The sequence below is a fragment of the Phocoena sinus genome, chromosome 6 (genome assembly GCF_008692025.1).
Source record: "Phocoena sinus isolate mPhoSin1 chromosome 6, mPhoSin1.pri, whole genome shotgun sequence".
NCBI lineage: Eukaryota > Metazoa > Chordata > Mammalia > Artiodactyla > Phocoenidae > Phocoena > Phocoena sinus.
The window spans coordinates 46,745,099-46,768,516 of record NC_045768.1 but is presented as its reverse complement, the minus strand read 5'-3'; the positions used below and the strand labels follow the sequence as shown (position 1 = coordinate 46,768,516).

The 23,418-nt window shown below is 39.1% G+C and overlaps 1 long non-coding RNA gene across 1 annotated transcript in view; it reads left to right on the top strand.

The window, feature by feature from the left end:
• LOC116755089 overlaps positions 1–23,418 on the top strand; it is a 77,976-nt gene that overhangs the window by 33,743 nt on the left and 20,815 nt on the right. The window contains exons 2-3 of the long non-coding RNA XR_004350230.1: positions 11,219–11,294; positions 13,691–13,784. This is a non-coding gene — a long non-coding RNA (uncharacterized LOC116755089). The remainder of the gene's footprint in view (positions 1–11,218; positions 11,295–13,690; positions 13,785–23,418) is intronic.

Genomic DNA, 23,418 nt, shown 5'->3' with positions numbered 1-23,418 from the left:
TTGTGGCTTGTGGGCTCTAGCGTGCAGGCTCAGTAGTTGTGGCACGTGGGCTCAGTAGTTGCGGTGCACGGGCTTAGTTGCTCTGCGGCATGTGGGATTTTCCGAGACCAGGGATTGAACTCATGTCCCCTGCATTGGCAGGGAGACTCTTAACCAGTGCACCACCAGGGAAGTCCCAAAAGTTAAGTTTTAACTGATTTGTCAGTGACTCTATTCAGTGACCTTTACTAGTATCTTTCTTTTAATCTTACAGTATAGGCTCTTATTGCAGCATACAATATAGGAAGAATATTGTATTAATTTGTTGATTTGATAGTGAAATTCTTCCTCGTGATGCAAATGTATGTAAATGAGCATCTAAATTCTGCTCTGAACATTCTGCTATTTCAGAATTGAGTTATAAAAAGGAATGAGAGTGAGAGAGAGAGAGAGAGAGAGGAGAATTAAAAAAAAGAAGAACAAGAAAAGAGGGAAAGACCATAGATTGCTACAATCTTTTTTTCTTCACTTAAAAAACTGTGCAAGTTATTACCCTACTCTTGGTTTTAAAAAATCTTTAGGTTAACGCTACTAAATGATCGTCATTCATCATATCAGAGAATTTGGCATATAGGTTTGGATGGTTTATTGTGCTGTGTACTACTGATAAATCTACAAACACAGCAACTGTCACTATCTCTCTCAAATTCAAATTCATTTTCCATATGCTGAGTGTTTTTTAAAAAAAATATTTGGCTAGTACAAGTTTTGCCTGGCTAAATTGAACTTGTCTGAATATTAAGTATTTTAGGAAACAGAAGGAACAAGGTATTTATAAGGGTACCTTGGGATATCAGCTTAAATTTCTTTGGATCATAAGCATCATTGTTTGGCAACACAAATTATTACCCCTTTGTACAGTGATTAGGTATTGAAGAGTTGAAGAATGGATGTTAAGTGGAGCGATACTTAAAACTGGCATATTGGCCCAAGTTGTTTTATTCTTTTACCACTTACATATGCCAGTAAGCTTAGTTGCTTTGATATTTTTCAGTATTGAATTTATGCAAGGAGTAAGATATATAGAAATGATTTTCCTTCAGATCAGTTTGCCATCTGATCAATAGTGTATGTTATTTGGTTGAGATTTCCCATTAAAAAGATGCTCATCTACTGCCTGGCTTGCTCTAACATTCTTAACAGTATACTTTCGGCTTGTGAATGGTCTACTATACCTTCTTATCCCTGTGGACTACGCTTTTTAAATTGTTCATCATTTAAGCAGCTCCATTCATTGATGTGATAGTTCAGTCCTTTTTTTTTTAGTTAATTTTTTTATTGAAGTATAGTTGATTTACAATGTTGTGTTTATTAGTTTCAGGTGTACAGCACAGTGATTCAGTTATAAATATAAATATCCTATTTTAGATTCTTTTCCATATAGATCATTATAAAATATTGAGTATTCTTCCATATGCTATACAGTTGGTCCTTGTTGGTTATCTATTTTATATATGGTAGTGTGTGTATGTTAATTCTGAACTCCTAATTTATCCCTCCCCTCCCACTTTCCCCTTTTGCAACTGTAAGTTTGTTTTCCATGTCTGTGTGTCTATTTCTGTTTTGTAAATAAGCTCACTTGTGTCATTTTTTTTTTTAGATTCCACATATTAGTGATATATGATATTTGTCTTTGTTTGGCTTACTTCACTTGGTATGATAATCTCTAGGTCCATCCATGATGCTGCAAATGGCATTATTTAATTCTTTTTTATGGCTGAGTAATATTCCAATTTGGAAATCAGAAACAGAGCCAACTGCTTGAAAGCAGGGAATGGAAAAGGGTAGAAATAGCAGCTGAGGGAAAAAAATAAACAAACATAGATTAGGATTTCTAAAAATGCTATGTTGCTAAACAGTTCATGGAGATTAATCCTTTGTCAGTTGCTTCATTTGCAAATATTTTCTCCCATTCTGAGCGTTGTCTTTTGGTCTTGTTTATGGTTTCCTTTGCTGTGCAAAAGCTTTGAAGTTTCATTAGGTCCCATTTGTTTGTTTTTGTTTTTATTTCCATTTCTCTAGGAGGTGGGTCAAAAAGGATCTTGCTGTGATTTATGTCATAGAGTGTTCTGCCTATGTTTTCCTCTAAGAGTTTGATAGTTTCTGGCCTTACATTTAGGTCTTTAATCCATTTTGAGCTTATTTTTGTGTATGGTGTTAGGGAGTGATCTAATCTCATTCTTTTACATGTAGCTGTCCAGTTTTCCCAGCACCACTTATTGAAGAGGCTGTCCTTTCTCCACTGTACATTCCTGCCTCCTTTATCAGAGATAAGGTGACCCTATGTGCATGGATTTATCTCTGGGCTTTCTATCCTGTTCCACTGATCTATCTTTCTGTTTTTGTGTCAGTACCATACTGTCTTGATTACTGTAGCTTTGTAGTATAGTCTGAAGTCAGGGAGCCTGATTCCTCCAGCTCCGTTTTTCATTCTCAAGATTGCCTTGGCTATTCGGGGTCTTTTGTGTTTCCATACAAATTGTGAAATTTCTTGTTCTAGTTCTGTGAAAAATGCCAGTGGTAGTTTGATAGGGATTGCATTGAATCTGTAGATTGCTTTGGGTAGTAGAGTCATTTTCACAATGTTGATTCTTCCAATCCAAGAACATGGTATATCTCTCCATCTACTTGTATCATCTTTAATTTCTTTCATCAGTGTCTTATAATTTTCTGCATACAGGTCTTTTGTCTCCTTAGGTAGGTTTATTCCTAGATATTTTATTCTTTTTGTTGCAATGGTAAATGGGAGTGTTTTCTTGATTTCAGTTTCAGGTTTTTCATCATTAGTGTATAGGAATGCCAGAGATTTCTGTGCATTAATTTTGTATCCTGCAACGTTACCAACTTCATTGATTAGCTCTAGTAGTTTTCTGGTAGCATCCTTAGGATCCTCTATGTATAGTATCATGTCACCTGCAAGCAGTGACAGCTTTACCTCTTCTTTTCCGATTTGGATTCCTTTTATTTCCTTTTCTTTTCTGATTGCTGTGGCTAAAACTTCCAAAACTATATTGAATAAGAGTGGTGAGAGTGGGCAACCTTGTCTTGTTCCCGATCTTAGTGGAAATGGTTTCAGTTTTTCACCATTGAGGACGATATTGGCTGTGGGTTTGTCATATATGGCCTTTATTATGTTGAGGAAAGTTCCCTCTATGCCTACTTACTGCAGGGTTTTTATCATAAATGCGTGTTGAATTTTGTCAAAAGCTTTCTCTGCATCTGTTGAGATGATCATATGGTTTTTCTCCTTCAGTTTGTTAATATGGTGTATCACGTTGATTGATTTGCATATATTGAAGAATCCTTGCATTCCTGGACTAAACCCCACTTGATCATGGTGTATGATCCGTTTAATGTGGTGTTGGATTCTGTTTGCTAGTATTTTGAGGATTTTTTTTTTTTTTTTTTTGCGGTACGCGGGCCTCTCACTGTCGTGGCCTCTCCCGTTGCGGAGCACAGGCTCCGGACGCTCAGGCTCAGCGGCCATGGCTCACGGGCCCAGCTGCTCCGTGGCATGTGGGATCTTCCTGGACGGGGCACGAACCCGTGTCCCCTGCATCGGCAGGCGGACTCTCAACCACTGCGCCACCAGGGAAGCCCTATTTTGAGGATTTTTGCATCTATGTTCATCAGTGATATTGGCCTATAGTTTTCTTTCTTTGTGATATCCTTGTCTGGTTTTGTTATCAGGGTGATGGTGGCCTCGTAGAATGAGTTTGGGAGTGTTCCTCCCTCTGCTTTATTTTGGAAGAGTTTGAGAAGGATAGGTGTTAGCTCTTCTCTAAATGTTTGATAGAATTTGCCTGTGAAGCCATCTGGTCCTGGGCTTTTGTTTGTTGGAAGATTTTTAATCACAGTTTCAATTTCAGTGCTTGTGATTGGTCTGTTCATATTTTCTATTTCTTCCTGATTCGGTCTTGGCAGGTTGTGCATTTCTAAGAATTTGTCCATTTCTTCCAGGTTGTGCATTTTATTGGCATAGAGTTGCTTGTAGTAATCTCTCATGATCCTTTGTATTTCTGCAATGTCAGTTGTTACTTCTCCTTTTTCATTTCTAATTCTATTGATTTGAGTCTTCCTGTTTTTCTTGATGAGTCTGGCTAATGGTTTATCAATTTTGTCTTCTCAAAGAACCAGCTTTTAGTTTTATTGATCTTTGCTATTGTTTCCTTCATTTCTTTTTCTGATCTGATTTTTATGATTTCTTTCCTTCTGCTAACTTTGGGATTTTTTGGTTCTTCTTTCTCTAATAGCTTTAGGTGCAAGGTTAGGTTGTTTATTCGAGATGTTTCCTGTTTCTTAAGGTAGGATAGTATTGCTGTAAAGTTCCCTCTTAGCACTGCTTTTGCTGCATCCCATAGATTTGGGGTTGTCGTGTCTCCATTGTCTTTTGTCTCTAGGTATTTTTTGATTTCCTTTGATTTCTTCAGTGATCACTTCGTTTTTTTTTTTTTTTTCACTTCGTTTTTTAGTAGTGTATTGTTTAGCCGCCATGTGTTTGTATTTTTTTACAGATCTTTTCCTGTAATTGATATCTAGTCTCATAGTGTTGTTGTCAGAAAAGATACTTGATACAATTTCAGTTTTGTTAAATTTACCAAGGCTTGATTTGTGACCCAAGATATGATCTATCCTGGAGAATGTTCCATGAGCACTTGAGAAAAATGTGTATTCTGTTGTTTTTGGATGGAATGTCCTATAAATATCAATTAAGTCCATCTTGCTTAATGTATCATTTAAAGCTTGTGTTTCCTTATTTATTTTCCTTTTGGATGATCTGTCCATTGGTGAAAGTGGGGTGTTAAAGTCCCCTACTATGAATGTGTTACTGTCGATTTCCCCTTTTATGGCTGTTAGTATTTGCGTTATGTATTGAGGTGCTCCTATGTTGGGTGCATAAATATTTACAATTGTTTCATATATATATATATATATATATATATATATATATATATATATATTTTTTTTTTTTTTTTCTTTTGCGCGGGCCTCTCCCTGTTGCGGCCTCTCCTTCTGCGGAGCACAGGCTCCGGACACGCAGGCCCAGCGGCCATGGTTCAGGGGCCCAGCTGCTCCGCGGCCCATGGGATCCACCAGGACCAGTGCACAAACCCGCGCTCCCCGCGTCGGCAGGTGGACTCCCAACGACTGCGCCACCAGGGAAGCCCTACCATTGTTATATCTTCTTCTTGGATCGATCCCTTGATCATTATGTAGTGTCCTTCTTTGTCTCTTCTTATAGTTTTTATTTTAAAGTCTATTTCGTCTGATATGAGAATTGCTACTCCAGCTTTCTTTTGGTTTCCATTTGCATGAAATATCTTTTTCCACCCCCTTACTTTCAGTCTGTCTCTAGGTGTGAAGTGGTTCTCTTGTAGACAGCAAATATATGGGTCTTGTTTTTGTATCAGTTCAGCCAATCTGTGTCTTTTGGTGGGAGCATTTAGTCCATTTACATTTAAGGCAATTATCGATATGTATGTTCCTATTCCCATTTTCTCAATTGTTTTCGGTTCGTTATTGTAGATCGTTTCCTTCTGTTGTATTTCTTGCCTAGAGAAGTTCCTTTAGCAGTTGTTGTAGAGCTGGTTTGGTGGTGCTGAACTCGCTCAGCTTTTGCTTGTGTGTAAAGGTTTTAATTTCTCCATCAAATCTGAATGAGATCCTTGCTGGGTGGAGTAGTCTTGGTTGCAGGTTTTTCTCCTTCATCACTTTAAATATGTCCTGCCAGTCCCTTCTGGCTTGCAGAGTTTCTGCTGAAAGATCAGCTGTTAACCTTATGGGGATTCCCTTGTGTGTTATTTGTTGTTTTTCCCTTGCTGCTTTTAATATGTTTTCTTTGTTTTAGTTTTTTACAGTTTGATTAATATGTCTTGGTGTATTTCTCGTTGGATTTATCCTGTATGGGACTCTCTGTGCTTCCTGGACTTGATTAACTATTTCCTTTCCCATATTAGGGACGTTTTCAACTATAATGTCTTCAAATATTTTCTCAGTCCCTTTCTTTTTCTCTTCTTCTACTGGAACCCCTATAATTCAAATGTTGGTGCGTTTAATGTTGTCCCAGAGATTTCTGAGACTGTCCTCAGTTCTTTTCATTCTTTTTCCTTTATTCTGCTCTGCAGTAGTTATTTCCACTATGTTATCTTCCAGATCACTTATCCGTTCTTCTGCCTCAGTTATTCTGCTATTGATCCCATCTAGAGTATTTTTAATTTCATTTATTGTGTTGTTCATCATTGTTTGTTTCATCTTTAGTTCTTCTATGTCCTTGTTAAATGTTTCTTGCATTTTGTCTATCCTATTTCCAAGATTATGGATCATCTTACTATCATTATTCTGAATTCTTTTTCAGGTAGACTGCCTATTTCCTCTTCATTTGTTAGGTCTGGTGGGTTTTTATCTTGCTCCTTCATCTGCTGTGTGTTTTTCTGTCTTCTCATTTTGCTTATCTTACTGTGTTTGGGGTCTCCTTTTTGCAGGCTGCAGGTTCGTAGTTCCCGTTGTTTTTTTTTTTTTTTTTTTTTTTGGTTACATGGGCCTCTCACTGTTGTGGCCTCTCCCGTCACGGAGCACAGGCTCCAGACGCACAGGCTCAGCAGCCATGGCTCACGGGCCCAGCCGCTCCGCGGCACGCGGGATCTTCCCAGACTGGGGCACGAACCCATGTCCCCTGCATCGGCAGGCAGACTCTCAACCCCTGTGCCACCAGGGAAGCCCGTTCCCGTTGTTTTTGATGTCTGTCCCCAGTGGCTAAGGTTGGTTCAGTGGGTTGTGTAGGCTTGCTGGTGGAGGGGACTAGTGCCTGTGTTCTGGTGGATGAGGCTGGATCTTGTCTTTCTGGTGGGCAGGTCCACGTCTGGTGGTGTATTTTGGGGTGTCTGTGGACTTATTATGATTTTAGTCAGCCTCTCTCCTAATGGTTGGGGTTGTGTTTCTGTCTTGCTAGCTGTTTGGCATCGGATGTCCAGCACTGTAGCTTGCTGGTCATTGAGTGAAGCTGGGTGCTGGTGTTGAGATGCAGATCTCTGGGAGATTTTCCCCGTTTGATATTATGTGGAGCTGGGAGGTCTCTTGTGAACCAGTGTTCTGAAGTTGGCTCTCCCACCTCAGAGGCACAGCACTGTCTCCTCGCTGCAGCACCAAGAGCCTTTCATCCACATGGCTCAGAATAAAACGGAGAAAAAGTAGAAAGAAAAAATTAGGAGTAGAAAGAAAGAAAGGAGGGAGGGAGGAAGGAAGGAGAGACGGAAGGAAAAAAAGAAAGAAAGTAAAATAAAAGAAAGTAAATAATATGTAATAAAGTTATTAAAAGAAAAAAATAATTATTAAGAGAAAAAAACAACGGATGGATAGAACCCTCGGAGAAATGGCGGAAGCAAAGCTATACAGACAAAATCTCACACAGAAGCATACACATACACACTGACAAAAAAAGGAAAAGGGGAAAAAATCATAAATCTTGGTCTCAAAGTCCACCTCCTTAATTTGGGATGATTCGTTGTCTATTCATGTATTCCACTGATGCAGGGTACATCAGATTGATTGTGGAGCTTTAATCCGCTGCTTCTGAGGCTGCCTGGAGAGATTTCTCTTTCTCTTCTTTGTTCTCACAGCTCCCAGGGGCTCAGCTTTGGATTTGGCCCTGCCTCTGCGTGTAGGTCGCCAGAGGGTGTCGGTTCTTCGCTCAGACAGGATGGGGTTAAAGGAGCAGCTGATTCGGGGGCTCTGGCTCACTCTGGCCGGGGGTGGGGGGGGGTGGGGTGGGGCACGGAGTGCAGGGCGAGCCTGTGGTGGCAGAGGCCGGCGGGACGTTGCACCAGCCTGAGCCATTCCGTGCGTTTTCCCGGGGGAGTTGTCTCTGGATCCCGGGACCCTGGCAGTGGCGGGCTGCACAGGCTCCCCGGAAGTGGGGTGTGGACAGTGACCTGTGCTTGCACACAGGCTTCTTGGTGGCGGCAGCAGCAGCCTTAGCGTCTCATGCCTGTCTCTGGGGTCTGTCCGCGCTTTTAGCCACGGCTCGCGCCCGCCTCTGGAGATTCTTAAGCAGTGCTCTTAATCCCCTCTCCTTGCGCACCAGGAAACAAAGAGGGAAGAAAAAGTCTCTTGATTCTTCGGCAGGTCCAGAGCTTTTCCCGGACTCCCTCCTGGCCAGCCGTGGCACACTAGCCCCCTGCAGGCTGTGTTCACGCCGCCAACCCCAGCCCTCTCCCTGCGCTCTGACCAAAGCCCGAGCCTCAGCTCCCAGCTCTGCCCGCCCTGGCCAGTGAGCAGACAAGCCTCCCGGGCTGGTGAGTGCCGGTTGGCACCGATCCTCTGTGCGGGAATCTCTTCGCTTTGCCCTCCGCACCCCTGTTGCTGTGCTCTCCTCCGCGGCTCCGAAGCTTTCCCCCTCCGCCACCCACAGTCTCCACCTGCGAAGGGGCTTCTAGTGCGTGGAAACCTTCCTCCTTTACAGCTCCTTCCCACTGGTGCAGGTCCCGTCCCTATCCTTTTGTCTCTGTTTATTCTTTTTCCCTATCTATGTACGTGGGGGGGCGGTTTCTTGTCTTTTGGGAGGTCTGAGGTCTTTTGCCAGCGTTTAGTAGGTGTTCTGTAGGAGTTGTTCCACGTGTAGCTATATTTCTGGTGTATTTGTGGGGAGGAAGGTGATCTCCGCGTCTTACTCTTCCGCCATCTTCCCGGAACCAGCCTGTTCTGTCTTTGAAACCAGAGTAAAACAGGCTTTATAAAAGGAATAGGAGTCTTCCCTTTCTGTTTTTGTAGGAGAAATTGTGTAGAACTGGTGTTAATTCTTCTTTAAAAGTTTGGTAGCACTCTTCAGCGAAACCAAATGGACTTGGAGACTTCATTTTTGAAAGTTTTTTTTTTTTTTAATATTTCAAGAGCTTTATAACTGATCTATCAACTATCATTTGTAACAATATATTATTGTCACATTTATTGACAGAGTTCACTTGCTTGAAAGAATATTTGTTGAGGTAAACAGTTACTATACAGGGGGTTTTATCCATGAATCCCCTATCTGTGTACCTGAGATAAATTTACACAAGGGTCCAGATACCTTGTAACAAGAGGGTAAAAAAGCATCTGCTAAACTTTTATGTTCATTTAAAATATTTAATACATTTCTTGGGCACAAGTAACTGGTGTTTCTGCAGGCAGTGAGAAGGATGATGGATTTTTGGTAGCTAACTTAGCTCAGGGGCACCCACTGTTGGTACAGTTAGTGCAGTGACTTGGATAGATGGAACTTGATTTTTGGTGAAGGGTGGTATGTTGCTATATCTTTTAAATCTGTGATGCTCTTTTGCTTAATGTATTACTCAATGTTCAGATCATGCTTCCTCCTTTCTCTTCACCAGTGAACTTCTTGGGGATACCTCCCCATTTCCAAGTTCCCTCTCTTTCAAAAGAGGTGCCTCTCCTAAGACGGCCATGTCTGGTTGTACACATGTTCAAGCCCTTTCCTCCTATTGCCCAGATCTATTAGATCTCAGATCTATTCTCAGTGCAGTGTTTCTATACTGGGAGTGGGGATAAATTCTTTTCTGAGAATAATCTTGCCTGTGTTTCACCCGTGCTTCATCCTGATACTCTCTCATGTTGCCTGGGCCATCTTGACCTGTCTCTCTGCTCTTATATAGACTCCAAATCTGGCTCTGCTTGCTTTACATATTTTCTCCCACTTATATGTAAACAACATTGGTTGTGGGTGGTTTTATTTACTTTCTTTTTTTTGATATTATGGTTTTTGGAGAATGTGTACCATTTCTTGCAAATGCCTACCTCCTACTCATCTTTTGTGCCTGAAAATAAATATTATTTCTTTCAGGATACCTTCTCTTTTTGTGTATTCCCAGAGTGTAATCGGGAATTACAAATCTGACTGTATTAGATCTGTTTCTTTTACTTTAACCTTTGTATTCTATTGCTTTTGCTACATGTTAATCTGTAAAGGGATGTTGCTTATAGCTTAAAGTTAACATAATGTCCTATCTCCGAGAACCCTGCCCTCCATGCCTGAACGTAAAACTAAAGCACCTTTGTTCAGGTCACAGGAAATATCCTGACCCAGCCCACCTGTGAAAGGCTGCAGGAAAGAAGAGATTAACACATCGCATCCCAGAGCCTGGCTGAAACCAGGAGATATCTGCAGCAACTTATGGCCTTTTTACACTACCTCTCCATCTCCCCCGCTCTTTATTCTATAAAAGAAATGAGCATCCAGACCCCAGTAAGATCGTTCTCTGCACATCAGTTTGCCATCTTCTCAGACTCCTGGCTTTCCAAGTAAAGTCATTATTCCTTGCCCCAGCACCTGGTCTCCTGTTTTATTGGCCTGTCATGCAGCAAGCAGAACGAGCTTGGACCTGGTAACAAGAGCGCTCATCACGACACTTACAACTGTAACCACCCTTTACCTCTTCTGTAATCCTTCATGCAGTTAGCTTACTGAGGAGTGTTTCTCATGGTCATTTTTTCATCCTTTCTATTCAACACAGGGATCAACCTTTATTAGAATCTCAATAACTATTTCTTGAGTAAATGACTGTGTTATTTCTCGGTAAGGAACCAAGAGTGGGGCAGTCTGTCTCTGGTGCAGGTAGTAAGGAATGCACATCTGCAGATAATTTCAATACAATAATAAAACCAACCAAAAGTTTGTCTGCTTTTGGGCTTCCCTGGTGGTGCAGTGGTTGAGAGTCCACTTGCCGATGCAGGGGACGCGGGTTCGTGCCCCGGTCCGGGAAGATCCCACATGCCGCAGAACGGCTGGGCCTGTGAGCCATGGCCGCTGAGCCTGCGCGTCCGGAGCCTGTGCTCCGCAACGGGAGAGGCCACAACAGTGAGAGGCCCGTGTACCGCCAAAAAAAAAAAAAAAAGTTTGTCTACTTTTTATTATAACCATAGGCCAATAAATGTAAATAATTTCATGATAAAATAAATATTCCTCTCTGTTGGGAGAGACCCCCTTCTCTCTGTAGCACACCACTGTTATTTCCATTATCAGAAAAAGATATTTTGTTATAGCCTAACTCTCAGCCTTCTTTCATACCCTTTCCAAGAGTTAATGCCTGCTAGATACTATTCAGAAAGAAGAGAATTTATTTTATACTTCTTCTAGGGTACAAATGAAATATTACTTCATAATCCTCTGGTACTTTCTTCCTTTCAGCCTCATTATGACAAGCTCACCTTGATGCTAGTTTCTGTCTGCAACTCCTGGATTCAATCACCTCAAAAAAGGAGAGGTATGTAAAGGTGTGTCACACCTCCCTTTACTTCTGATGAGATGGCCTTAAGGTTCTCCTCAGCTTGACTCAACTTTAGAAAGATTTCTTTTTAACTCTAGGCACCTGATCTCCCTTTACTTAGAGCACTTTAGAAAACTTGCAATTGTAAATTCTTTCTCTGCTCCTTTGAGATGTAAATCCTCTACAACCCAGGAATGTTTTTCTCGAGGACCTGGGGGCCATTTCTTTGAAATGTAATCAAGAAAGCCAGTGCTGCTGTGTGCCAGTCTCTGTGGGAGGGTAGGAATCTAACTTCAATGACCACGAGTTATCAAACACTGATGGCCTGATCGCATTGACCAACCTCCCAACCAACGTCCTTCAGCACTTTTCCACTAGCTCACCCAGTGCTTCAAAACTCTTCTGCCTTTTGTTTCAACGGAGTTGAGTTCAACCTCTCGCCCCTATTTCAGTAGTCTTTCTCCCCTACTGCAATAATCTTGAATAAAGTCCTCCTGTTTAACCAGTCCAGTGCAATTTTTCTTTTACACTTCCATGTCTATTTTCTCTTTATAGAAGTACAACTAAAGTAGTATGAGTTTAAATAAAATCCAAACTTCAATAAAAAAAGAAACACAATATAGGGAAGGAAACTATAAACTATATCCTAAATAGGACTTTCTCAATAACTTAAGAGAAAAGCATTTTCATAATCTCATAGAAGTGTCCACTCACAGATATATCTCACTTGATAACTTTACTCTCCTTTACTCAGATATGCATTTAAAAAACAAAAATGACAATGACAACAAACAGTAAAAGCGTCTCTTTCTTCATGAGTTGCCCTGAGCTTTATAATTGTTATTATTATCTTCCTTTGGGGAAACTTTACTCTTTATAATCAAGATTGTTCTTGCTTTAGTAAGCAACCCTGCTCTCTTCGTACACCTACCATCAAGATGTAGTACGTTTCTCCAAGTTATTCAGTTAGTAGTGCTCTGGCACTCTAGGGACAGCCTGGGGACATAAGCACCTTTCATGAAATAGTGCAGGTTATGTGTGGGCACTGCAAGTCAACTCCTCTTAAGAGTTTTTACCAACAGCATGAGTTTCAGACATGCTTATTTATTTGTCAACTATGTACAAGGTAACTGCTAAATCTTACACCAAGACACATTTCCCAAATAATAAACATTTATTCTCAGAGACAGTACATTCTAAACCCACTGGAGTAAGAGAGATATATTCCTTTTTGCCTCCATAATTTACAAGGCGGCCACTTTCACAATGAAGTCCGATTTTGGCATTATCACACAGAACACTGTTAATTCTTTTCCTTTTTTTTTTTTTTTTTTTTTCTGTCTCAGACACTTTGTGCCTCTTTGATTGGCCAAGAATAAAAAAGGGACACATTCTGGAGTCAGATACCAACTCCCTTTTCTACACAAAGAGCTATGTGCAGTTTTGGCAGATTATTTGTAATTCCTGGATTAAATTTTTAGCTAATAGCCATCTTCAACTCTTCTTTATGGAGGAAAACGTTTTTTTATTCTAGTTCAGATAAAACAACAAATAGGTGGGTAAGAATTAAGCAGATACTTAGTTATTTTTGTTTTTTCATTTTAATCAGGAGCTATGAAATTTCTAGATTTTATTTAAGGCTTGGTGTTACAGCTTTCTTATTTCTCTACCTTCCATAATGCCTATTACATGATTCTATATGAACTATCAGGGCCTGCGACTATGATAGGAAATAGTATTTCACTGACAACGACATTCCAATAACACTTGTTAATCACAGTAGTTTTCCAATTGTCTCTATAGGTTTCTGTATTATTATAGCCTTGCCATTATAAAGATACCTATTGTCACTATGCCATAATAACTTTGGATTCCAAAATTGACTTTGGAGAATGAGAAACAGATATCCTTTTATTCCCAAGAAATAGATATATTTCTGGAATTCACTATTTGCATTTGTTTTTGCAATTTGGTTTTTAGAATGAAAATTAATGGACACTGGTAAAAGTGACCAAAAGAAAAAAAGTATTTTAAAATATTTTTATAACTTTCATTGTTATAACTTCATTTCATTGTTATAAGTCATTTTTATAACTTTCATTGTTGCTACAGACTGAGAGGACTATGGTAGCAGTTTCATTTAAATAATGTACTTAACTTCTTAATATGATCTCTTAGTTCCTTATCCAACTGTTCATGTTGTGAGAGAGTGGAATTCAAGTGCCAGATTTTAGTTCTGCCCACCGATGACGATATTTGCGCGTCTGTGAGGTGTTTCCAGTTTAGGTTCGATTAGCTTGTCCTATTTAGACTAATTTCAAATCTAAACAGTTTTGTGCTGTTTAAGCAGAGGAAATGGAAGTACCACTGTAACCACTTGCTTTTTCTTCCAGATTAAACAGAACATCTATAATCTTCTAAAGACCTAAAAGCCTGCATTATGTCTGGAAACTGTAGTATTTATCTACTATTCCCAGGAGACTATTGGTAAGTATTAAGAAAGTTGGCTGAATGGTGTTCTATTAGCCTTCTAGGACCCTTTCTGACTGTAGGACATAGAAAAAGATATTTTATAGAAGAAGCAGGGGCACAATCTTTATATACCCCTTTGGAGATTTATTAATTTATGTATTCCAATGTAGTGACAATTACCTGTGTTTGTGGTAGCTATTCTGGGATTACCTGAAGGTGACCATCACCTTGGATATGATCTTCACTTCCAAATATTTCATTTTGGATTACAACTTCCAAATATTTCATTTTGGCAGCCAAAAAAAAAAAGTAAAAAATTTCACTCCCATTATCAAGCCAGGTTAAGAGCCACAATTTTCATGATTCTCTAATTTGATGAAATTAGTAGGGAACAATGTTATGATTCCATTTCTGCTATTTGCTAATTTTGTGACCTTAGTCTGTGTCTCAGGTTGCTTAGGCAGAAAATGAGAGTGTGGGATTAGATGACGTGGTAAACATTCCTAGTGTACATTTCTAGAGTATCTTTCACTGCTGTGAATTTGTGAGCCATGATAAAATATGATATAATTCAGGCTACTTTTATTAAATTATTCTTTGAAGCTATTTGACCACTTATTAGGGTTTTAATCTTATATTTAGAAGTACCACACCTTGATCCATGGATTCTTTTTAGTATGACACAATTTCAATTTTGCAATGTCGTTCATTTTTACAGTTTTTGAGCTGAAACCTTCTGACAAAAAATGAAAAAATATCAGTATTTACATATATTGATCTATTTAGTATTTATTGTACTATGTGAATTTCCTTTTTTTTCTTGAGATGCTAGTGGACTATATATCTCAATATTCCTCTCCAAGGAACACATTCATATGAACTCAGAATACATATCAAAATTCTAGAAGTAAAAATCTTTCATAAAAAGATACTTTGTTTTGCTCAAATGCTATGTCACTTCAATGAAAATGGAGTTACTTTCTCACAGTTAGTAAGCAACATTAGAAAGAAGTATAAGTAATCTTATTTTTCCTACATGATCGTTCTAGGAATAGTTATTAATGCCAAATTACTATTCATTTCTATATATGAAAATCGTAACAAACAACAAACTTCCAATGTTTATTGAATGTTTATTCTGCTCCAAAAATATCTACCACATTATGATTATTCTAATTATTATTGCTGTAAGGCACATCTTTTTCTTATCAAATGCCAGTTATGTAAATTCCACTTATTTAATAATCCCTTCTTCCCCACTAATTTCCAGTGTTTCCACAATTGTACATAAAGTTCTCATTAAACTTGAGTTTAGAGCTGAGTTTTTAAAAGTTTATTCCCCAGTATTATCAGTACATTGATGAAGAAATTGACAGAAATAATCGAATATTGTTTCCAAGTTCATACAGTTTATAAGTAGACCAAGAATGACTAGAAAACACAGTTGGGGCTTCCCTGGTGGCGCAGTGGTTGAGAGTCCGCCTGCCGATGCAGGGGACATGGGTTTGTGCCCCGGTCTGGGAGGATCCCACATGCCGCGGAGCGGCTGGGCCCGTGAGCCATGGCTGCTGAGCCTGTGCGTCCAGAGCTCCGCAACGGGAGAGGCCACAACAGTGAGACGCCCGCATACTGCAAAAAAAAAAACAAAAAACAAAACACAGTTGGAGCTTAAATTATCCTTAAGTGTCACCATTCAAACATGCATGCACAAAAAAGATACTGTCAGAATAGAGTTGCTGCTATCTTGTTGGACATAAGTGAGAGGGCCAATGTACAATCAAAGTGCAGAATTGTTGTGGAGCAAATTGCTGATGGAAAAACACCTTCATTCCTTTTAAGTCAGAGTGGGTAGTTACAGCTTCTACATCAACAAAGACTGGGGTTGGGAGGGGATATAGACTTAGTACAGTTCGTTTCTATTTTGTTCATTATAGTGAAGAGAGTAATGAGACAAGCATAGTCAGCTTTGGTCTTAGTCGAGAATACAGACATAGAATTTCTTGTGAAAAAGTTAAATATTTAATGAAAAAGGGACAGAGCATAGGCCACGGGTTAAAGGCTGATAGAGTCTTAAAATCAGCTTTATTTGCTAGGTATGTTTCACAGACCCCTTGTGCTCAGCAAGCTGATTGTCAATGTACAGTATGTGCAGTGTATCACATACTGAGCTAATGGTACTGACAGGATGGGAAGTAATTGGCCTCTTATAAATTATAGGACAAACGATTTGCCATTCCAGAAGGAGAGGCCTGTGAGGATCATGCCAGGTGCACATCACAGATCAGTGTCAATATTCATGATTTCACCTATGAGTAAACCTATTTCACTTTTCTGTACATCCAATAAATTGTATATCTAGACGGAAGATTTATCCACCATTAGGTAATGATGGCTGGTACAGAAGTAATTTTTCTCTATATTTTCTTTAGGGGAGCTTGCTACCTTTCCAGTAACAAAGATCAAGAAAAAATGTTGGAAGCATACATTTAACATGTTGGGTATTGCTTTACTCAAATCTAATCATATTTTAGATTAGTAGAAAAAATGAATGGAACATTATTACGAGATGGAAAAGCAAATGAGACTTATCCCTGTTTTTCTTTGTCCCCTTTAAGGGGTTTACGCCCCACTAGTTTGGGATATTTTTCTTTCTATATGTGCAGCCATCTGCTGTCACTTTCTCATTTCAGGTTGCTACTTCATTTTATATTTTGAGAGGCAATAAACTCATTCATCTACTTCTTTCAGCCTTATTTCATAATCCATAGTGTAGAAGAACTATCTTCTAGGTAGGTTCAAAGAATTTGGGGGGGCCTAAGATATATTTCCTGTTCCCCATGTTTCCATTTTTAAGTCCATATTTACTGTTCAGTGAGCCTTATCTCCTTCAACTAGTTATCGTATCTCGAAACAAGATCTTATTTTAGTGTTGTGTACAGCTAAAATGGTACCCATATAAAATAATTAAGTGGATGACATTGCTGTCATCATTCACTAGTTTTTCATTTTAAAGTCCCCTAAATAATTTGAGAGAAGGCATGAATTTTTAAAATGCTGCTCAAGGGTGATTCATTATTGTAGGTACACCCATACATGGGAGCATTTATAATATGGTTATGTAGTGTGAAGTTTGATCATATGTTTTGTTTAAGTCTGATAATTATTTTTTAAATCAATCAAGTGACTTTTTTATTTTAATGTGAACGCTCTCTCAGGAGTTTGCCCCACAAAAAAAATTCCTATAGCAATTCATTCAAGAGTAAGAAAAAAGGAAAATATTATATTCCTAGAGGGTATACCAAAATTTTCTTTAGGTCTCCGACATGGACTTGTGTGGATAGAAATCATCATTGTTGTTGACAATGTTGTGACGTGTAGAGTTTGTCCTGCCTGACACCTATAGACTGAATGTTTGTGTCCCCCCAAAATTCATATGTTGAAACCTAATCCCCAGTGCGATGATATCTGGAGGGAGAGTTTGGGAGGTGAATAGATCATGAGGTTGGAGCCTACATGAGTGGAAAAAGTCTCCAGTGACTTGCCCCTTCTGCTGTGTGAGGAAGCAGTGAAAAAATGGCCATCTATGAAGCAGGAAGCAGGCTCACACTGCATGCAGAATCTGCTAGTACCTTGATCATAAGTTCGTTTTCACCCATGAAGAAGCAAATTTTGCCCTTTGTGGGGGCAATACTGCTTCCTTTGAGAATACATGATTTACGCTTTTCACTGAAAGCTGTTGTTATTTACAAGTAGAAAATCTTGCATAAATTATGATAGTACAGAGAAGTGATAGGATTGAGGTGTATATTCAGAAGGGAGAGAAGAATCGATTGTTTACTGACCATCCACCAATTTGCCAAACACCATGCTAGGTATTTTACATGTATTATTTAATTAAATCTCCCAAAAAGCCTGCTAAGTAAGCTGTGCACTATTCAGCTCAAATGATCCATTTTCTCCTATAATTCCTGGCTCTGTTATTATTGACTAAATATGATTTTCCTTTTTTTTTAAACATCTTTATTGGAGTATAATTGCTTTACAATGGTGTGTTAGTTTCTGCTTTATAACAAAGTGAATCAGTTATACATAGGTTCCCATATCTCTTCCCTCTTGCGTCTCCCTCCCTCCCACCCTCCCTATCCCACCCCTCCAGGCGGTCACAAAGCACCGAGCTGATCTCCCTGTGCTATGCGGCTGCTTCCCACTAGCTATCTACCTTACGTTTGGTAGCGTATATATGTCCATGCCTCTCTCTCGCTTTGTCACACCTTACCCTTCCCCCTCCCCATATCCTCAAGTCCATTCTCTGGTAGGTCTGTGTCTTTATTCCTGTCTTACCCCTAGGTTCTTCACGACAGTTTTTTTTTTTTAAATTCCATATATATGTGTTAGCATACGGTATTTGTCTCTCGCTGACTAACTTCACTCTGTATGACAGACTCTAGGTCTATCCACCTCATTACAAAGAGCTCAATTTCGTTGCTTTTTATGGCTGAGTGATATTCCATTGTATATATGTGCCACATCTTCTTTATCCATTCATCCGATGATGGACACTTAGGTTGTTTCCATCTCCGGGCTATTGTAAATAGAGCTGCAATGAACATTTTGGTACATGACTCTTTTTGAATTATGGTTTTCTCAGGGTATATGCCCAGTAGTGGGATTGCTGGGTCATATGGTAGTTCTATTTGTAGTTTTTTAAGGCATCTCCATACTGTTCTCCACAGTGGCTGTATCAATTTACATTCCCACCAACAGTGCAAGAGGGTTCCCTTTTCTCCACACTCTCTCCAGCATTTATTGTTTCTAGATTTTTTGATGATGGCCATTCTGACTGGTGTGAGATATCTCATTGTAGTTTTGATTTCCATTTCTCTAATGATTAGTGATGTTGAGCATTCTTTCATGTGTTTTTGGGCAGTCTGTATATCTTCTTTGGAGAAATGTCTATTTAGGTCTTCTGTCCATTTTTGGATTAGGTTGTTTTTTTCTTACTGAGCTGCATGAGCTGCTTATAAATTTTGGAGATTTCGTCTTGTTTATGGTTTCCTTTGCTGTGCAAAAGCTTTGAAGTTTCATTAGGTCCCATTTGTTTATTATTGTTTTTATTTCCATTTCTCTAGGAGGTGGGTCAAAAAGGATCTTGCTGTGATTTATGCCATAGAGTGTTCTGCCTGTGTTTTCCTCTAAGAGTTTGATGGTGTCTGGCCTTACATTTAGGTCTTTAATCCATTTTGAGTTTATTTTTGTGTATGGTGTTAGGGAGTGTTCTAATCTCATTCTTTTACATGTAGCTGTCCAGTTTTCCCAGCACCACTTATTGAAGAGGCTGTCCTTTCTACACTGTACATTCCTGCCTCCTTTATCAAAGATAAGGTGACCCTATGTGCGTGGGTTTATCTCTGGGCTTTCTGTCCTGTTCCATTTACCTATATTTCTGTTTTTGTGGCAGTACCATAGTGTCTTGATTACTGTAGCTTTGTAGTATAGTCTGAAGTCAGGGAGCCTGATTCCTCCAGCTCCGTTTTTCGTTCTCAAGATTGCTTTGGCTATTCGGGGTCTTTTGTGTTTCCATACAAATTGTGAAATTTTTTGTTCTAGTTTTGTGAAAAATGCCAGTGGTAGTTTGGTAGGGATTGCATTGAATCTGTAGATTGCTTTCGGTAGTAGAGTCTCATTTTCACAATGTTGATTCTTCCAATCCAAGAATGTGGTATATTCCTCCATCTATTTGTATCATCTTTAATTTCTTTCATCAATGTCTTATAATTTTCTGCATACAGGTCTTTTGTCTCCTTAGGTAGGTTTATTCCTAGATATTTTATTCTTTTTGTTGCAATGGTAAATGAGAGTGTTTTCTTGATTTCACTTTCAGGTTTTTCATCATTAGTGTATAGGAATGCCAGAGATTTCTGTGCATTAATTTTGTATCCTGCAACGTTACCAACTTCATTGATTAGCTCTAGTAGTTTTCTGGTAGCATCTTTAGGATTCTCTATGTATAGTATCATGTCACCTGCAAACAGTGACAGCTTTACTTCTTCTTTTCCGATTTGGATTCCTTTTATTTCCTTTTCTTCTCTGATTGCTGTGGCTAAAACTTCCAAAACTATGTTGAATAAGAGTGGTGAGAGTGGGCAACCTTGTCTTGTTCCTGATCTTAGTGGAAATGGTTTCAGTTTTTCACCATTGAGGACGATGTTGGCTGTGGGTTTGTCATATATGGCCTTTATTATGTTGAGGAAAGTTCCCTCTATGCCTACTTTCTGCAGGGTTTTTATCATAAATGCGTGTTGAATTTTGTCGAAAGCTTTCTCTGCATCAGTTGAGATGATCATATGGTTTTTCTCCTTCAATTTGTTAATATGATTTATCACATTGATTGATTTGCGTATATTGAAGAATCCTTGCATTCCTGGACTAAACCCCACTTGATCATGGTGTATGATCCTTTTAATGTGCTGTTGGATTCTGTTTGCTAGAATTTTGTTGAGGATTTTTACATCTATGTTCATCAGTGATATGGGCCTGTAGTTTTCTTTCTTTATGATATCCTTGTCTGGTTTTGGTATCAAGGTGATGGTGGCCTCGTAGAATGAATTTGGGAGTGTTCCTCCCTCTGCTACATTTTGGAAGAGTTTGAGAAAGATAGGTGTTAGCTCTTCTCTAAATGTTTGATAGAATTCACCTGTGAAGCCATCGGTCCTCGGCTTTTGTTTGTTGGAAGATTTTTAATCACAGTTTCAATTTCAGTGCTTGTGATTGGTCTGTTCATATTTTCTATGTCTTCCTGATTCAGTCTTGGCAGGTTGTGCATTTCTAAGAATTTGTCCATTTCTTCCAGGTTGTCCATTTTATTGGCATAGAGTTGCTTGTAGTAATCTCTCATGATCTGTTGTATTTCTGCAGTGTCATTTGTTACTTCTCCTTTTTCATTTCTAATTCTATTGATTTGAGTCTTCTCCCTTTTTTTTCTTGATGAGTCTGGCTAATGGTTTATCAATTTTGTTTATCTTCTCAAAGAACCAGCTTTTAGTTTTATTGATCTTTGCTATTGTTTCCTTCATTTCTTTTTCATTTATTTCTGATCTGATTTTTTTGATTTCTTTCCTTCTGCTAACTTTGGGGTTTCTTTGTTTTTCTTCCTCTAATTGCTTTACGTGCAAGGTTAGGTTGTTTATTCGAGGTGTTTCCTGTTTCTTAAGGTGGGCTTGTATTGCTATAAAGTTCCCTCTTAGAACTGCTTCTGCTGCATCCCATAGGTTTTGGGTCGTCGTGTCTCCATTGTCATTTGTTTCTAGGTATTTTTTGATTTCCTCTTTGATTTCTTCAGAGATCACTTCCTTATTAAGTAGTGTACTGTTTAGCCTCCATGTGTTTGTACTTTTTACAGGTCTTTTCCTATAATTGGTATCTAGTCTCATAGCATTGTGGTCGGAAAAGATACTTGATAGAATTTCAACTTTTTAAAATTTACCAGGGCTTGAGTTGTGACCCAAGATATGATCCTGGAGAATGTTCCATGAGCACTAGAGAAAAATGTGTATTCCGTTGTTTTTGGATGGAATGTCCTATAAATAGCAATTAAGTCCATCTTGTTTAATGTATCATTTAAAGCTTGTGTTTCCTATTTATTTTCCTTTTGGATGATCTGTCCATTGGTGAAAGTGGGGTGTTAAAGTCCCCTACTATGAATGTGTTACTGTCGATTTCCCCTTTTATGGCTGTTAGTATTTGCCTTATGTATTGAGGTGCTCCTATGTTGGGCACATAAATATTTACAATTGTTATATCTTCTTGGATCGATCCCTTGATCATTATGTAGTGTCCTTCTTTGTCTCTTCTAATAGTCTTTATTTTAAAGTGTATTTTGTCTGATATGAGAATTGCTACTCCAGCTTTCTTTTGGTTTCCATTTACATGAAATATCTTTTTCCATCCCCTCACTTTCAGTGTGTATGTGTCTCTAGGTCTGAAGTGGGTCTCTTGTAGATAGCAAATATATGGGTCTTGTTTTTGTATCCATTCAGCCAACCTGTGTCTTTTGGTGGGAGCATTTAGTCCATTTACATATAAGGCAATTATCGATATGTATGTTCCTATTCCCATTTTCTCAATTGTTTTGTGTTTGTTATTGTAGGTCTTTTCCTTCTCTTGTGTTTCTTGCCTAGAGAAGTTCCTTTAGCAGTTGTTGTAGAGCTGGTTTGGTGGTGCTGAACTCACTCAGCTTTTGCTTGTGTGTAAAGGTTTTAATTTCTCCATGAAATCTGAATGAGATCCTTGCTGGGTAGAGTAGTCTTGGTTGCAGGTTTTTCTCCTTCATCACTTTAAATATGTCCTGCCAGTCCCTTCTGGCTTGCAGAGTTTCTGCTGAAAGATCAGCTGTTAACCTTATGGGGATTCCCCTGTGTGTTATTTGTTGTTTTTCCCTTGCTGCTTTTAGTATGTTTTCTTTGTATTTAATTTTTTACAGTTTGATTAATATGTGTCTTGGCGTATTTCTCGTTGGATTTATCCTGTATGGGACTCTCTGTGATTCCTGGACTTGATTATTTCCTTTCCCGTATTAGGGAAGTTTTCAACTATAATGTCTTCAAATATTTTCTCAGTTCCTTTCTTTTCCTCTTCTTCTACTGGAACCCCTATAATTCGAATGTTGGTGCGTTTAATGTTGTCCCAGAGGTCTCTGAGACTGTCCTCGGTTCTTTTCATTCTTTTTTCTTTATTCTGTTCTGCAGTAGTTATTTCCACTATGTTATCTTCCAGGTCACTTATCCGTTCTTCTGCCTCAGTTATTCTGCTATTGATCCCATCTAGAGTATTTTTCATTTATTGTGTTGTTCATCATTGTTTGTTTCATCTTTAGTTCTTCTACGTCCTTGTTAAATGTTTCTTGCATTTTGTCTATTCTATTTCCAAGATTTTGGATCATCTTTACTATCATTATTCTGAATTCTTTTTCAGGTAGATTGCCTATTTCCTCTTCATTTGTTAGGTCTGGTGGGTTTTTATCTTGCTCCTTCATCTGCTGTGTGTTTTTCTGTCTTCTCATTTTGCTTATCTTACTGTGTTTGGGGTCTCCTTTTTGCAATCTGCAGGTTCGTAGTTCCTGTTGTTTTTGGTGTCTGTCCCCAGTGGCTAAGGTTGGTTCAGTGGGTTGTATAGGCTTTCTGGTGGAGGGGACTAGTGCCTGTGTACAGGTAGATGATGCTGGATCTTGTCTTTCTGGTGGGCAGGTCCACATCTGGTGGTGTGTTTTGGGGTGTCTGTGGACTTATTATGATTTTAGGCAGCCTCTCTGCCAATGGGTGGGTTTTGTTCCTGTCTTGCTAGCTGTTTGGCATCGGATGTCCAGCACTGTAGCTTGCTGGTTGTTGAGTGAAGCTGGGTGCTGGTGTTGAGATGGAGACCTCTGGGAGATTTTCGCTGTTTGATATTACGTGGAGCTGGGAGGTCTCTTGTGGACCAGTGTCCTGAAGTTGGCTCTCCCACCTCAGAGGCACAGCACTGACTCCTGGCTGCAGCACCAAGAGCCTTTCATCCACACGGCTCAGAATAAAAGGGAGAAAAAGTAGAAAGGACGAATTAGTAGAACAAGAAAGAAAGAAGGGACGGAGGGAGCGAGGGAGTAAGGAAGGAAGCA